Source organism: Diabrotica undecimpunctata, chromosome 1, assembly GCF_040954645.1.
Source record: "Diabrotica undecimpunctata isolate CICGRU chromosome 1, icDiaUnde3, whole genome shotgun sequence".
In the NCBI taxonomy this organism is placed as follows: Eukaryota; Metazoa; Arthropoda; class Insecta; order Coleoptera; family Chrysomelidae; genus Diabrotica; species Diabrotica undecimpunctata.
In genome coordinates, this window is record NC_092803.1 from 194,269,500 (window position 1) to 194,287,835 (window position 18,336).

Here is an 18,336-nt window from a genome sequence, read left to right on the forward strand (position 1 = left end):
ATATTCGCAGTTGATTTTCATCAGTGGTTGAGAGGGTCCACGTTTCACATCCATATGTGACCACTGGTCTAATTACTGTTTTGTAGATTCTCAGCTTAGACTCACGATTCAGTAACTTACTTTTCATTAAGTCTTTGTATGCATAAAAGCACTTATTACCGCTAAGAATCCGTGCTTGTATTTCTTGACTGATGTTGTTGTTGTCATTTATTATTGAGCCTAGGTAGGGAAAAGTGGAGGCATATTTGTAGGTATGGTTGTCTACCTTCAGATTCTCATGTTCATTCGATTTTGTGCACTCCATATATTTTGTTTTGCTTTCATTTATATATAGACCAAACGTAGCAGCTTCTCGTTTCAGTTCTATAACTTTTTCGCTTAATACACTTTTGTTGCGGCTTATTATGGCAACATCATCCGCATATGCGCATATTTGCATAGATCTTGTATTAATACAGCCGTTTATATCCAGTTTTCTAACAACAGCTTCTAAAGTTAGATTAAAAAGTGTTGTTGATAAGGCATCCCCTTGTCTAACTCCATTTTCAATATCAAAGGCCTGCGTCATATCTCCATCTATTTTCACCATAGCTTTGGAACCCTCCAGAGTCATTCGTATAAGTTTAACCAACTTATTGGGTATCCCTAACATAGATAGTTGCTTTAACATCTTTTGTCGATCTACTCCATCAAACGCCTGTTTGAAATCGATATACAAGTTGTAAATAGGTATGTTATATTCAACACATTTTTCATGTATACCTCTTAACATATGTATTTGGTCAATAGTTGACCTCTTTGGTCTGAAGCCACATTGGTATTCACCAATAATCTCCTCCGAAAACGATTCCAGGCGGCTATATATAATTCCTGATAATATCTTGTAGATGACATTTAAAACTGTTATGCCCCTATAATTTTTGCAGAGTCGTTTGTCTCCCCCTTTGTACATAGGAAGTATGATTCCCACTTTCCAATCTTCTGGGATGACTTCTAGTGTCCATATGCGGTCGATTAGTTTATGACTACGCCTCCATAGCGCAAAAATTGCTCTAGAAAATCAAAAAACGGTTACTTCTGATTAGTATTTAACCGTTTGTTTACCAGAAGTTATCGCGAAACTTCCAGAAAGCGACAGACAACGGCGAATCATCCTACATCAGGACAATGCAAGTGCTCATACTGCCCAAAAGACAATAGAGTTTTTGGAAATTCAAAATATCAAATCCACCGTATTCTTTCTAAGAATTTTCTAAGTATTCTTCTTCTTTAAGTTCCATCTTCTATCGAAGGTTGGAAATCATCATGGCTATACGGACTCTGATGACTGTCGCTCTAAAAAGTTCTGCACTACTGCATTTAAACCATTCCCTTAAGTTCTTAAGCCAGGATATTCCTCGGATTTTGCCTAGCATAATAAGTTGTAATAATGCGTATTTTTGCCCTCTCATCACATGTCCTAGGTACTCAAGTTTTCGTCTTGATAGTTAATATTATTTCCGCCTCATTTCCTATCCTTCTAGTTACTTCCACGTTTGACATTCTTTGAATCCATGATATTCGTAGGATTCTTCTGTAACACTAAAATTCAAAGGCGATCAACTTATTCAGATGGACTTGTTTTAGTGTCCACGCTTCCAAGCCATAAAGAAGAGTAGAGAACACGTAACATCGAAGCATTCTCAGGCGTAGTTCTAACCTTATATCCCGACAACAAAGAAACTTTTTAAGTTTAATGAATGATGCACGTGCTATTTCAATGCGTGTCCTAATTTCTTTGGTTTGGTCTACATCTGATGTTATCCATGTTCCTAACTATTTATAGTATAGCCTCCACCTATACAATGCGTGGGCAGCGATTCCAGTCGCCAGAAGAAGTTATCGATGCCTTTAAAACAGTGATTTTGCAGGCGTCAACTGAAGACCGGAAAAACTGTTGAAGGCATGCAAAAGTGTATCGATCTTGGTGGGAAATTAATTACTATTTAAATGGGAATAAGCCACAATTAAAGGTTAAAATACGTTTATTGACGTTTCAATTTCCACTTCGGAAATCGTTCTCAAAATACAAACATTAGTAATTGGTGGGAAATATTTTGAAAAGCAATAAAGTTCTTGAAGTTTATATAATTTTTGGCTTTATGGCTATATGCAAAACTAAAAAGACAATCATCGTAAGTGCTGTTAGTGTCGATCATATAGCCAAACGGGAGTGGTTTCAAATCCTGGCCCGGTGCACAGAAAAATAAAAAGGATGACGTAGTAATTTAAAATTATAAATGAAGTGCTGTAAGCGCATGATGTGAATACCTTCATTATAACTGGTATATTCAGTTTTGTTCTAGCTGTCAACGTATCATCCTTCTCTAGCTTCGTTTGTATTAATTTTAAGTTTTGCCGACAAGCACAAATTAATAAATAAAGAAAAGTAGATGCTTTTAAGATGTGGATTTACAGAGCAATGTTGCTAATATCGAACACAAAGATCGCTTCAACAGTTCAATTAAGTCGCTCAGAAGCAGAGTAGCCCAACTGATTTTTTTTTGTATAATTCAGATAGTTATGACAATAGGCGGCATTTTATCATATCTTTTATTTCAAAGTGGCTCAACTAACATTTCACGGTATACCAAGAGATGGCGCGAGTTGTACAGTTAGGCTACGTAAATATTTTATATCATTTAATTATGAAATTGTGGCCCAAGTGACAGTTGGGCCAGTGTGTAGTATGATATTTTAGATATTCTCACTCTTGCCTTGTGTGTTTGTATCACTCTCGTCTAGCGGTCATTCGTTTTTTACACTACTATCAACCTTTATACGGTTTATGTTTGTACAATCTTGTGTAACTGTTAGTAAATTATTGTATTTTATATTAATAGAGATTGTCAAAATATCTCGGCTCAAAATTTAAATTAGGATTTTAAAGTTTTTAAGATTATAACCTTAAAATGAAGAAAGTAGGCTCGTTTTCTAAGAGATGTTGCAAAAAGTATAGGTTAATCTTAACTTCAAGACAATTGATTACTTGAATTTATTAATAGAGAATATTTTTGATATAGTTTAGAACTGCCGTTGTCGGATACATCCAGTACTCGTAAACACAGAGAATTTGAAACAGATTTTGGCTCTGACTTTCATCCACCATCTGATGATGAGTCTTCTACAACTAGGGAAAGCTTCAAAGAAGATGGACTTGTGGAATCTGGATCAAGTAGGGGTAAAAAACGTAAGAAACATAAGTCAGTTTAAAAAAGATCAAAGTCTAAGTTGGAAAGAAATTCAGGAAAATCATATTTCAATTCTCGTGGTAGAATTGTGCCTGAGAAACATGGAGTTTCATGGAGTTTGTAGCTTTTCAGGAAAGTGTCATTTGTTTTTATCTCTTAAAGAAAAAACATATTTTCCAAAGTTTCTACAGCTTATCTAATTTTAATTTACAGACTGCTTACATTAATATACAAGTAAATGTTATTAAGGACAACATACAGCAGCCCAAAATCATAATAAACGTTCTGTTGCGTTCTGCACATACGATGGCCTCAATATAACAATTGGGGTCATCAGAAAGGGGAAAGACTATATTCTGTTCAATCCAGAACTCGCTGGTTTCCCCCTTTCGCATTGGGTATGTAAATCCCCATAGAAATAATAAGCAAGACGATCGTATGAAATTCTATTTAAAAATAAGTAAAATCAATAAACAAATTACATACATTTAATTACAACAAATCCTTTATATCTGCAATTTAAAATACGCGTGACAATTAAGAAAGGTGAATTAATTAACGTAAAACACAGCTGTTTGGAACTAAATATAATACGATGAATCTATACATCACACAAACCGCTTGTCTCCGGATGAAATCATAACAGGAATATGCTAGAATTTGATACGAGAGGCAATACCAAAGTCAATGCAATAGAATACTTTTGTGTATATATAAAGGTAAACAAACCAAACAATATAATATAATAGTCTCCCGTTTTATACTGCTTCGCGGCTTTGGGAGTATAGCAGGGTAGTCTGCTATATCTAGGGCCTACGGTATACAAGGAAGGTAACATGGCCAGTGCTACGCTTCAACCGCCTATTATTACCCCTGGTTTTACCCAAGGTACTCATTTTATTCAGGCTGAGTCGACCTGGGGCCTATAGACATTTTTAAAAATGTCTAGTTGTTCTTGCCGGCGATAGGATTCGAACTCCGGACCACCGGCATGCGAGGCAATAATCCTACCGCTTGCGCTACGCAGGCCCTTACCAAACAATATTATAAGTAATATACATAGTTACACATATGAATTAATAAAATAAAATATACAATTAAGCTATACAGTAAATACGCTAAAATTAATGTTTATATATATACGTAAAATGTTCTTTTAAAAGTTCAAATTACGACACAATATGAAATAGCTAGTTCAGCACACAAGATGAATTTCTTAACAATATGCATATGCCAGTAAATAGAGCAAAACAACATCAAAATGTTCAATTGACAATGTTCAATCGCGATCGCGGCACAGCTGAGATAAAGTTCTAAACAAATATGAAATCATTGATGGATTCGACCGTTACTTGATGGAAATTCATTTTATGTAACAATAAAACACTGAAAACTTTGTTTTCAAAACTTCCACAAAATTTATTTTAAATTCTTATCACTACAGCTGTTTCGGCTGATTGCCTTTCTCAAGTGATCTGTTTTTGGCATGGGTTTACACTTTATAGTCTCTAATGAAATAGGTTGAGGAGGGGAGAACTGTTTGTCTCAAGCTGGTCATTCAGAATTATATCTGTGTTTTTTAACTTGTTGATTTCCATAGATTCTAACAAAGATAGCTTAAGGCCTTTATTTTGAATGTGTAGAATTTTAAATTCGTCATTAAAAGAATGATTATGATCTAGAAGGTGAAGTGCGTATGTAGAATCTGTTTTTCTATTATTGAAAGCCCTTTTATGTTCTGCTATTCATTTATTAAAATTAATATTAAAAAACAAATAATGTTTTATTGTTACACAAATATGAAATCTATATACCAAGTAAACGTACTTGATATATGCAGCAACAAGATAAATGGTGTATTGAACTTTACACCAATGGAATGATAGCACCAACCGCTATCGCCAAAGACGTCTTCAGCGACGTACAGGAACCATAAAAAGTTAATAATGGACCAGTCTCCACCCCAACTGCATAAAACGACTGTCGTGGTCACAAGACCGAAGCGAAGTGTCTCAGGTACGCTTAACCCAAACGCACGTCTGTCTCATATGGCTCCGTTTGGCTCGCGGGGATAAGAACACGGCCGAGGCGATTTTCCCTGCCTGTCGTAAGAGGCAACTATTGGGAAGGAATGAACAGATGGAGAGCCGTCGTTTGAGGTGTCGGGCTTGTAGAAACGCACGTAGGGTGCTTCGGCGTTACGGTCACCGGTCTACACTCCTAGTATCCGAGACGAGCCTCTTGTGGGTCCACTCTACTCTCATTCCATTCCATTCTCATTCTCAACCAGGTGAGGTTGAACGTGCTGCGTCCCTGACACGCTCTTTCCCCATTAAGTGAGTGGGGTTACGGCACGTACCCACCTGGGAGATCTAAGAGTGGCAGAGGAGAGCTCCTCAGCGGCGACCTGTCAAACGTGCGAGGTCGAGCCTCGACCTGCGTTAAACGGAGGGTGTACGCACCGCAAAACAGGTACTACGGGAAGGGTGGAGCACCGTGTTACTTTATGTAATTACCCCACCCTCAAATGGTGTCGGACTCGGTAGGGGCAGCGGTTCCGCTAACGGTTGTATGCCGAAAGGCCAGGTAGACCAAGGTCCCGCCAATGCCTTTACATTGAAGGGTACAAGAATTTCTCAATGTCTCATATGGCATATGGAACTCTCTATGGGTCTCTTATCTCATTTTTTTTTCCAAATATACGTTTGTGTCATTTTTCAGATGACTAGTTTCGTAATATGTAGTTTTTAACAAACTGTATTTTTGTAAGGACTGTAAGCTGTAATCTTTGAATACGGGGAGAATCAAAACTACCATAAAGTCTGTTAATATTATATAAATGCTTATATATCGTTGCGAAACTGCAACACGATCAAAGACCCGAATTTATACATTGCCGAAAGAATCATGTGATATGGTAACTTTTTGCAAATCATTTTTCAAAAAAGCTCTACAAGTTTCAGATGGAAGGCTCACCAGAGCTTTAATAAACAACTCAAGAGAGACCGAATTAATCACTCCGCCACTCGACAAAAGAGGTAAACACCCCCCTACGACTAAGACAAGAGAAACGGATATCCGACTATAGCCGCAACAAAAATCCTAATCGAGAGTATCTGTCACCTGATTTAAAGGAATCCAAATTCGTCTTTTCGAAAATATTTAATGACGATTTTAATCTTCATTTCCGTTATTATCTAACTGAAACTTTCTAAATGCCGTGACACTTTTAACATGAAAATAAAAAGCTGTGTAGGTGTAGAAAAGAGCAGAATGGGAACAGAAGAAGAGTTACACCTACGGCAAGCAGAAGCAGCTCGAAATGGAATAAAGGAAGATAAAAATACCACAACGGTAATTACATTGGATTTGATGAAAACTTTAGCTACTCCTAGTATATAACGACAGGTCAGATACAGATATATGTATGGCATGAAGGCATAGCCGCACGTGGCTCACAAGAAATTGGTTCTTGCATTATACACTACGTAAAAACGTATGTTAATACATCGGTTTTGATCTTATACAGCGATCAATGCAGAGGTCAGAATCGATATATTAAACTGGCATCTATTTGTACATACTTGACTTTCTCCAATACTTTCAGTCCCACAGTCATACATCACAAGTTTCTAATTTCCGGTCACTCCTATGTGCCATGTGACAGAGACTTTGGAGTGATCGAAAAACAATAACGATATTTTTAAAGACGAAAGAAAGTTATTTCCAGTTCCAAAAAGAATAATAACTTTCAGGTATTTAAAATGACCTCTGAAAATTTTAAGTGTACTGAAAATCTAGAGAAGTTACTTATAAACCAAAAAAAAGGGAAGCAAGATAAAAAGGTAGAATGGCTTAAAATAGCAGAAGAGTATGTATTAAATTTATTTTAAATATTCTAATAACGAGAGTGTACTATTAATTGTCTTGACGTATCAAAAAAAAGAACAGACGTCTTTCAGATAAAAAGAGCTACTTGGACATCCTCTATTCTGCCAGAAGATCCATACAGCAACTAAAATATAAAGATCTTCAGAGCTTTATTCCTTACATTCCGCCGGTCTATCATGAATTCTACACAAACTTGAAGACCAATGTAGAGGCAATAGATAATGATACTGGATCGCAAACAGATGAATAGGTGACCCAAGTGAAAGTTTTAAGTTTTTTCGTACAAGCATTCGACATAGTGACCCAACTGACCTTTTTTGTATAAGAAAAGTTTTTTACGTTAATATTTTACTCATTCGATTCATATAATGCATAAGGTTCCAGGAATGTTCGTGTAAGTGAATAGAATCATACTGGTTAATACAAAAAAACTGGTTTCATTTTTAGCTCAATTCTTTAGTTGCTGATATCCCAAAACATCAATTTTACACTTGGGCCATTGTGCTTCTGAGCGACTCAATTAAAACAACTTAAAGTGAACACAAGACCGCCAACAAAAATAAATCAGTCCTTCCTTAGATACTTCCTACCCTACTCTTTTGTAGTCTAACAATCAAATTGCAAATTACATCTACATGTTTTAATCTAGTACATTGTACATAAAATCCACTGTGAACTGTAATTGCGAAATGTGGTTTAAAACCCAGTAGTATTGTTATGTATTACTCTATTTTTTTTTCTGGGTATACAATCTTATTTATAATGGATAGACATCTGGCAACAAGGATTGACCAACACCTACCAGACTCTTGTAGAGTTGCGATACATAACAGCGACAGACGATAAGCACACGAAGAGCGAAGCACACGAAGAATCGATCGTCGAAGAAGAAAAAGGTAACGCAAACGGGTATCGCGGTCTCGAGTTGCGCCAGTCAATAGTAAAAGACTCTCCGAGTGTGTCTGTGTCCTCACCTAAAGCCCGGAGGTACGAATACCGATACGGGAACGTGACGACTACGAAGAAGATCCATTCGGGCCATCTTCTGAGAACAATACAACGAAGTTGACCCTTAGCTCGCGGTCGAGGTGCGGTGTGTAGTTGATATACGGAAAAGTGCACGCCTATGACCTTTTCGTTTAGTTGACGATTATGGTAGTGTATTGGACTGGTTGCTCAGGTGGATAATATGGGAGGAGAATAGTGATTTGTGTTGTATTTAGTGGTGCTTTTCCGAAAAATATAAATCCGTGAGTAATTTTTTTAGAAAAAATACATAAACTTTCAAACTAAAATCTGTATTTTTCATTTATTCTTGTAGCATATTTGACATGTTCAGAAGGGTAATTACTTACTACGACCCATGTTTCACTTAAACAAGAATTTACCGGTCAATTTGTCACCAAGTAGAAGAGTTTTAAGCAAACTTGTGCTTTTTTAATGTTTAATGTTTTGCTAATGAATACATATATATATATATATATATATATATATATATATATATATATATATATATATATATATATATATATATATATATATATATTAGTATTGGGAGTATTAAATTCTCAACGCGGTTTTTCCCGAGAACTTTTCATATACAGTGCTTTTCAGATATTCAGATAAAACAATCCACCTTAAATAAATTTTGGACTTCTGATTTTTAGGAAAAGCGCAAAAACACGTCAATTACTATTTAAAGGGGGCCACATTATGTCATTAATTACTATTTAAATGGGAATAAGCCACAATTAAAGGTTAAAATACGTTTATTGACCTTTCAATTTCCACTTCGGAAATCGTTCTCAAAATACAAACATTAGTAAATTTACTAATGTTTGTATTTTGAGAACGATTTCCGAAGTGGAAATTGAAACGTCAATAAACGTATTTTAACCTTTAATTGTGGCTTATTCCCATTTAAATAGTAATTAATTTAAAATGTCACAAGAAAATAGCTTCAGAACAACATTATGTCATATTTAAGGTTTCACCCCCCATATCAATTTTTTTTAAATTACTTCCACTTTTTTTTCTTTGATATTTGGATTCTCCTTTTTGTATTGATTTCAAAAATGTATAACACATAATGCTTAAAGTAATTAGTTTATGAGAAAAATAAATACAAAATCAAGAAAACTGGATTGGAAAAAAATTATTTTTTTAACAATTTTTAATTTTTTTAAATTAATTTTAAAAAATGTTTACCGTAATTGTTCAAAATGACTGACATTCACTTTCATACAATAGTACAATCTATTTTAAAATTTTTCTCTGACATTGCTTACCACGTCTGCATTTAATTGTCGACATTCACCCTCTATTCTTTATCGTAAATCATCCAGAGATTCTGGTTGAGTAGCATAAATATTTGTTTTTATATACCCCCATAAAAAGTCTAGGGGTGTTAAATCCGGTGACCTAGGTGGCCAATCCATCATCTGTCCTCTTCTTCGTATCCAACGAGCGGGAAAAGTTTTGTTTAAAAATTTTCGCACAGGTAGAGCAAAGTGTGGAGGAGCTTCATCATATTGAAATACAACCAAATCTTCGGAAAGGTTGTTATCATTTTCTACTATTTTTCTAATACGATCAACCACTTGCCTAAGTAACTCAAGATACCATTTAAGTTTCCAGTGATAAAAAAGGGTCCAATAATGTGAGCCCCTAAGATACCACACCATAAGTTTAACCTCTGAGGGTGCTGTGTGTGAAATTCACGCACAATATGTGAATCACTCTCAGCCCAGTATTAGTAATTCGATCTGTTCACCAATCTCATGAAAATGAGCATTCATCGGAAAAGCAAATATTGCTTAACGATTGTGGATTACTAAAGATGCATTGTGTCATTAATTCGCAAAATTCGAGACGACGATCAAAATCTTCTTTATTCAACTCTTGTACCAATTTAATTTTATGGAAGAACTTAAATTTATGGAAGATTCGGAAGGCTGTAGAAGATGAAACACCGATTGCTTTGCTTATTGTTGACAGTGACTGTGATTGCTCAGCTTCTATGTCAACTTACAATAAACCGGCTATTTGGATTACTTCGTTATTTATGAATCCCTGTCGATTGTTTTTTTATTGCAAAATGGTCCTGTTGCTCTAAATTTCTGCATCAGTTCAATCACATACTTATGAGTTGCATGTCTATTGTGGGGTGTTACAATTATTATTTTTGTAGCATAAACCTACAATTTCGATTTTTTCTTGCAAAGTGTAAACAAAGAAAAAATGTCTATCTCATAAACTAATCACGTCAAGCCGAATGTATTATACATTTTTAAAATCAGGACAAAAAGTATAATCCAAATATAAAATAAAAAAAGGGTACAGTAAAAAAAAGGGGTTGATGCGAGGCAGTGAGGGGTTAAATTTGAGGACATGAATTTTGCATAAAAATTCGTCCCCCTCTCAATATAAATTGGCATGTTTTCTAAAATTTTGAGGAAACTCTTGGTTTCTGAGTTTCTGGAGGAGTCAAATTTTCATTGGAACACACTGTATATTGGGTATATCGTTCACTAAACAGTGTTGTTTATTTTGTAAACCAGTTTTCTCGCTCTCGTTTAAGAAATAATTTTTTTTAACTAAAACTATCAGCAACAATTCAAAAATGAATATTGATAATTTTTTATACCATTTTTATATCAGGTACCTAAATTCCTGAACCACAATAGTTTTCTTCTGCTGGTAGCACATCCGCTTTTAATTTTAGCATCTGCGACAGTTTCTTTTTGGACTATGTTCAAGCGTTTGATGCATTAAATTGGCGTGTTTTCTAAAATTTTGAAGAAACTCTTGGTTTCTCAGTTTCTGCGGGAGTCAAATTTTCATTGAAACACACTGTATATTGGGTATATCGTTCACTAAACGGTGTTGTTTATTTTGTAAACTAGTTTTCTCGCTCTCGTTTTTAAGAACTGTTTTTTTTTAACTAAAACTATCAGGCAACAATTCAAAAATGAATATTGATAATTTTTTATATCATTTTTATATTAGGTAACTAAATTCATGGACCACAATAGTTTTCTTCTGCTGGTAACGCATCATCATCATCATCATTGGCTTTTACAACTCTTCGTGAATTTTTGCCGCGTTTACTATTGCCTTCCATTGATTCCGATCCTGTGCTATTATTTCCCATGGCCTTACTTCCATCTTCTCCAGGTCTTCCCTGACTTCGTCTTTTCACCTTTTTCTAGGCCTTCCTGTCGATCTTCTACCATCTGGTCTTTCCCAAAACACATGGCTAATCAGTCTGTCGTCATCACTCCGTACCACGTGGCCTGCCCATCTTAATCTATTGGCTTTTATGTATCTTACGATGTTCCCTTTTCCGAAGAGAGTCTCTATTTCATTGTTGTATCTGCCCCTCCATTCATTTGTCACGCTGTCCCTGCAAGGACCATATATAATTCGCAGGATTTTGCGTTCCCATACTAATAGCTTATTGATTTCTTTCTTTCTCAATGTCCATGTTTCACTTCCATATGTCACTGCTGGTCATATTATGGTTTTGTACATTTGGATTTTGGCACGCCTTGAGAGAAGCTTTGACCTCATTAGATGTTGAATGGCAAAGAATGATTTATTCCCCGCCAGTATTCGTATTTCATATCATCATTCAATCTTCGCTTATCCACTGCTGGACATAGATCTCCCTCATAATTTTCCATCTATTTCGATCTTGTGCCTCTTGCATCCAATTCCTATGACAACGTTTTAGATCGTCAGTCCAACGTGTTGGTGGACGACCTCTGCTTCGGTAGGCATCATCTCTTGGTCTCCATTCCAGTATCCGCTTTGTCCATCTATTATCTGTCATCCAAGCCACGTGACCTGCCCAGTTCCATTTCAGTGTTGCTACTCTCTCTACTGCATCAGCCAGTCCTGTTCTTTGTCGTAGCTGGCGATTTGGGATCTTGTCTCGTAGTGAAATGCCCAACATAGCACGCTCCATCGCCCTTTGACGCACACGGATCTTTTGAACTGTTCTCCTTGTCATGGTCAACGTTTCCGCACCGTAAGTTAACACTGACAAAACACACTGATTAAACGTTTTTCTTTTAAGGCATATTGGTACATCAGACGATTTGAAAATATGGTTCAGCTTGCCGAAGGCTGTCCAAGTCAGTCTTATACGACGGAAAAGCTCAACGGTTTGGTTATCTTTTCCTATGCGAATCTCATGACCTAGGTATTTGTAGGCCATTACCTGTTCTATGGATCTTATTCCTACGCATATATCTTCGCTGACTACAAGATTTGTCATCATCTGGGTTTTAGATATATTTATTTTCAATCCCCCTTCTAGCGAGGAAAGGTAGAGCTGATTTAAAAGTTCTTTGGCCTCATCTATCCTATCAGCTATTAGTACAATATCATCTGCAAACCTTAGATGGCTAAGCTTTTCTCCGTTTATGTTTACGCCCTTGTCGGTCAGTTTTGTCCTTTTACAGATATATTCCAAAAGCGTAGTGAACAGTTTCGGCGATATGGTGGTCCCCTGGCGTACTCCACGTTGTATCGGGAATTTCTGGGTTTGACGATCACCCACTCTAACACTGGCTGTTGCGTTTTGGTATATGTGTTTAATTATATTTATATACCGATAGTCAATTCGGCATTCTGTCAAGCCTTGACAGAAGCCTTGACTGTCAAAATACATAATTCTAAATAACTACATTCGTAAAATTGTTTGAAGCAATATACATGTAGATGAAACAGTACATTTAACGCACAGGTAAATTGTATGTTTGTGACAAACTCTGCATCCCCTTGTAGCTTTTGACCGATGATTCGCAGGTACATGGGCAAAATTATCGAATCGAACTCCTTCCAGCACTCCCGGAATATTTTGCGCAACTGGTTTATTTTCAGTTTTGATCAGACGGTAGCCTATTATTTCTGTCTAAAGAATTCACAAAGATTGACCACCACTATTTTGTCCCAAAACTCTTGACTATAATTTGCAATGCCGTTGTCGTGTAAGTCAACACCATCCATCTTCTTCTTCTTCATTGGCTTTACAACTCGGGGTGAGTCTTCGCCGCATCCCCTATCGCCCTCCTTCCTCTACGATCTTGCGCTTCTATTTCCCATTGTTGTACCCCAATTCTCGATAAATCGGCTTCAACATCATCCTTCCATCTTTTTCTCGGTCGGCCTACTGATCTTCTACCATCTGGTCTTTCAAAAAACACTGTCTTTAACACTTTGTCATCCTCTGATCGTACCACATGACCTGCCCATCTTATTCGGTTTCCTTTGATATGTCTAACTATGTTTTCAGTTCCATACAGAGTCACCAATTCAGCATTGCGGCGTCTTCTTCAATCCCCTGTGAATTCATCTCTTTGAGGGCCAAATATTATTCTGAGAACCTTTCTTTCAAATACCAGAAGCTTATTGATCCACACACCATCAATATGATCAACACCATCTAACTATTATATTGTGCGATAACGATCGACTATATAACTTGTTCATTTTTCTTTTCCTTTCTGTTATAACGTTTCGCAGATTATAGAGGCTCGACGTTGAGAACATTAACCGCAAACAGTTACTACAGAATTATCATTTCATCGTACTAATTTTTTATTCTCTATCAAAAACTTCATCTTATGCAGCTCGTTCCTGCTTACTAATATTTTAACTATTTTCAAGGGGACAATGATTTGATGTCAGTAAAGTCAGCATATCCATTTTACAAGGCCGAATTCAGATCACACTATAATTTATTGCTAATTTGCAATTTCTTGCAAAAGATCCGTAGGAAGACGGCAAAACTTGTGGCTGAAAGACCTGAAAAGAAGGTTTGGCCGCTCATCCGCAGAAATCTTTCATGCAGCAGCTTCCAAAGCTACAATTGCCATTTGGATCGCCAACCTTCGACTCTGATATCTGTTTAGTTTGTGTCCTGTCTTAGTTATTTAATTTCTACTATGAGTTTGATCATCATGAAGTTGAAAAGTAGTAGACTACACTAGCTTCCTGCCGGATGACGGAGTTGATATTTACGTCCGATGAAAATTCATTCTTGACTTAAATTTTCGTTTTGTTATTAGTATTAATGTCTTCATATCTTCTAATCGAATGCACTTAAAGGCATTTTTCGTTCTTTCCTAGTAAATCGTATTGGCAAATACCCTTGTTAGCAATTTAAGAGCTACAGGAACTTTAAAAGCAACAGTTTGTATACTTTCTGAGTATATTCAGGCTATCCTAATGACTTGATGAATACTCCTAGGTGCTAGTTCAACCTACTAGTCTAAAACTATATTTAATTATATTAAAGTAGCGCGATACGTAGGTTAACTCGATATATTGAACATAAAAGCATTAAAGTAAATTGCCTTACAAATATCATGTCCTTCACAACGCCAAAACCTTCTGTGAAGTGTCAAAACCAACTGGGACTTTGTTGGACCAATCTTTTTTACGTGTAAGACAAACCAAACTTTCCTTTTGAAGAAAATTGTTGATAAGAAAGCGCATTTAAGCCTGGTCAATACCTAAAGTACCTATAGAATCGTAAGCATATCTCTTTCAAGCAGCCGCGAAACTTTGCGGCCAGTAAAAATCTATTAGAACTCTAGCAGAACCAGCTTTTTACACTTAAGATAATCCAAACCGTTTATTTGATTTAAATTTGAAAGAGGAAATACCCTTTTTGCTGAATGGTTAAAAGTGTACTTAAGGTTTTTATTTAAGTAAGTAAAATTGGGCTATTAATCGATAATATTTGCCTACCATTAAAAACGAAACGAAAATTGATTTATATAGTGAATAAGAATTGGTTATAGAAACACATATTTTGCACTTGTTTGGACATTACTCCACAGAAGTTCTGGGCCGTAACAAAGGACAAAATAAGTCCAGGAATGGTGCAGTACATCGTTTCAAGCCATATCACTAAGTTGTTCAATAGGTTACACCTTCCAGATGAGTAGTAATCAAAGAGTCAAACGCAATAAAACATAAAGATTGTAGTACAGCAGGAGGTTCTGAGAACGATTTAAGAGCGTAGGCGCAAAATTTCGGGCCAATGGTTTTTAAATGCAATCATTTTTTTCGAATCCTGAGAAAATTAACAAATATTTTTGAAAAATTTAAACGCAGAATGAAAGATTACATTATTACCGAGGGCCGAAAGTCCCTTAGAATAAACAAAAAGTTTTTTTGAATGAGATATTTGAAATTAAAAATCACACTAAATTTTCTTTTTTTTTTCACCCCTGTAACTTATTAAAATAAACATTATAGAAGTTTTCAGGGACTTTCAGCCCTCAGTAATAAAGTAGTCTTTCATTCTGGGTTTAAATTTTTCAAAAATACTTATTAGTTTTTTCAGGATTCGAAAAAAAATGAATGCATTTAAAAAGCGTTGGCCCGAAATTTTGCGCCTACTCTCTTAAGAAAAAATGTTACTTCTAGTGGCTTGTTTTTAAGTAATGTTTTATTAGTTTACCTATATAAATATTTATATATTTAAAACAATAATGTACCAAAGAGAAACTTTTTACAACTTGTTAACAAATTAATAGGTACTTTAAAATCGCAGGAAATGCAATAACATTACTTTCTAAGGATTCACAAATATTTAATGACTAACACCAATACTATTCCGAATGTTAACATTATTTCAAAAATAGGACAAAGAAACTTGTTTGATATGATTGCCTACTAGCAACATTCTTTTGACCTGTCTATTCGATAAATTAGCCTTAGGCGATGTCACGTTGCTAGCACAAGTTTGAGACCGTTACATATTAAGTATACATTGTGTGGATATAATTTATTTACTGTGCTAGTGATAGTTGAAAATGTTGAAGTATTGACGTCATATTTTGGCGAAAAAGTGATTTTATTCAGATTTTTTTATACAAACCTAAAACTTTTTGGTTAAAGTTAATAAACCGTGGTATTCTAAAATCTGCTTGAATTATGCGCACTTGTTACTATATTCTATTAAGAGCGTAGGCGCAAAATTTCGGGCCAATGCTTTTTAAATGCATTCATTTTTTTCGAATCCTAAAAAAACTAATAAGTATTTTTGAACAATTTAAACGCAGAATGAAAGAATACATTATTACTGAGGGACGAAAGTCCCTTAAAACTTCTATAATGTTTATTTTAATAAGTTACAGGGGTGAAAAAAAAGAGAAAATTTAGTATGATTTCTAATTTCAAATATCTCATTCAAAAAAACTTTTTGTTTATTCTAAGGGACTTTCGGCCCTCGGTAATAATGTAATCTTTCATTCTACGTTTAAATTTTTCAAAAATATTTGTTAGTTTTCTCAGGATTTGAAAAAAATGATTGCATTTAAAAAGCATTGGCCCGAAATTTTGCGCCCACGCTCTTAAATAGGCCATTAAATTTTTACTTCTACAGCCATTAATAAAATTCTGTCCACTCTCTATGACCAGATAAATTAATTAAAACTTAACTGTAACAAAACTTAATTTTAATTTAGAATCAATTACCTTTGCTAATCCACAATATAATATACAAAAGCTTGTTGAGTTGTTGGAAAAAAATTTGTTTTTGTCTTTTGGACAGATTTTGTAAACCATTTGTGTGATAATTTCTTAGCACACAAGTTCTCTATTCTAGCAAGTTTTTTAAATATTATATACCTATAGAAAGAACAATGCATGTTTTCTGCAAGAAATATTAAAAAATCTTCAAAATGGTGTATTCTAAAAGTTAATTTGTTGAAAACTTTTCCAAAAAAATACGTTTCCGAAAACCGCAAAATAAAACAAATTCAATATTACGATACTGCAAAATAAAACAAGTTAATTATTTGTAATTCGTGTAAAAATCACCTTTGATATTGCGACCAAATTTGGGTCTTGTGGTCCTAAACAAGTCCTTAAAAGTTCAGATCAGAAGAGTTGTACCATTCATATGTACCAAACAAAGTTAAAAACAATGTTTTAATTTGTTTTTAATTGTGTATATTGTTTTATTAGGAGTAAAAATGATACTTTTGTGGGGAGGCTGTACGTTCGACATTAAGCCGAGGCACAAAAAGTCATTTTTATTCCGAATAGAATATACCATTTTACCATATTGATCGATTTTTGCGATATTCGTAAGGTTTGTGAACCTTTGTGCTTATTGTCGCCCAAAAGGACGAGTAATAAGGTCGCGGCATATTATCGTGCACGTATAGTTTCCGGCACGTAGCGTTTCCACTCCAGCAATTGGGTTGCGCGTTCACATTTTCATACATAGAACGTTTCAGTTTGGTTCGGTGAAGATATGATCTCGTTTTCTCGACAAAAATTATGTCCAATTGCTCTTCTACCTAACGATGAAGAATGAAAAACTGTGTTAAAAAGAAGGTTTGAAGTACATCTAATGCTAAGAGAAAGGAAGAAGGAATGTGAATACTGGACTTTATACAGAGAATTAATTGATGACGATGAAAAATATTATGGATATTTTAGAATGAATAGGATTCAGTTTAAATATGTTTTAAATTTAATTTCACCTTCAGTTAAAAAACAAAATACTACATTTAACGAAGCCATACATATCAAACCAAAAAGTATTTTTAAAAAGAAGAGGTATCACTTCCGTACAAAAGTCCTAATTGTTTATCACTTCCGTGATTAATTGTCACAAAGCAATAAAAACAAATGCATAAATGACAAAATAGCCTCGAAAATTATTTTTTAAAATACTCTTTACCTAAATACCTAAATAAACAAGGGGAAAACGACGGAGACATTATCCTTACTAACCAGTTACGACTCGTTGCGTAGCCGTCAGCATCAGTAAAATATTGTTTTCGAATATACTGAACGGAAACGTTAAGTGTTTGAAACGCTATGTTCCGGACAGTGTGCGTTGTTCATATTTAAAACCATTTAAATTATATTTTTCGGAAACTAAACGTTATGTGCTGGAAACGCAACGTTATGTGCATGATAATATGCCACGACCTTTATGTCTGATTACGAAGATCCCACGACATCGCGTATTTCTCCAAATTCGTTCAAATATGTCGGGGGAAATCGCCCTACATTCTTCAACAACTCGTTTCAAAATGTCAATATTGTCGGGTGCTGTAGCATAAACTTCAAGTTTCTCTACACAACAAAAGGTTAATGGTGTGAGGTCATCATCATCAATAATTGTTGGTCGACCAGATCGTTTGACATCTTGAACACTACCTGTTTAAACTTCCAA

At 35.1% G+C, this 18,336-nt stretch overlaps 2 protein-coding genes across 3 annotated transcripts in view; one reads left to right on the plus strand and one right to left on the minus strand.

Annotated features, from left to right (window-relative positions):
• The window catches only part of Rab3GAP1 (RAB3 GTPase activating protein subunit 1), a 252,279-nt gene that overhangs the window by 167,130 nt on the left and 66,813 nt on the right, over positions 1-18,336 (minus strand). The gene's annotated exons all lie outside the window — the stretch shown is intronic.
• The window catches only part of haf (leucine-rich repeat and fibronectin type-III domain-containing protein hattifattener), a 70,645-nt gene continuing 60,278 nt past the window's right edge, over positions 7,970-18,336 (plus strand). For both annotated transcript variants that reach the window (XM_072520932.1, XM_072520933.1), the window contains exon 1: positions 7,970-8,371. The gene's annotated coding sequence lies outside the window, so the exon portion shown is untranslated. The remainder of the gene's footprint in view (positions 8,372-18,336) is intronic.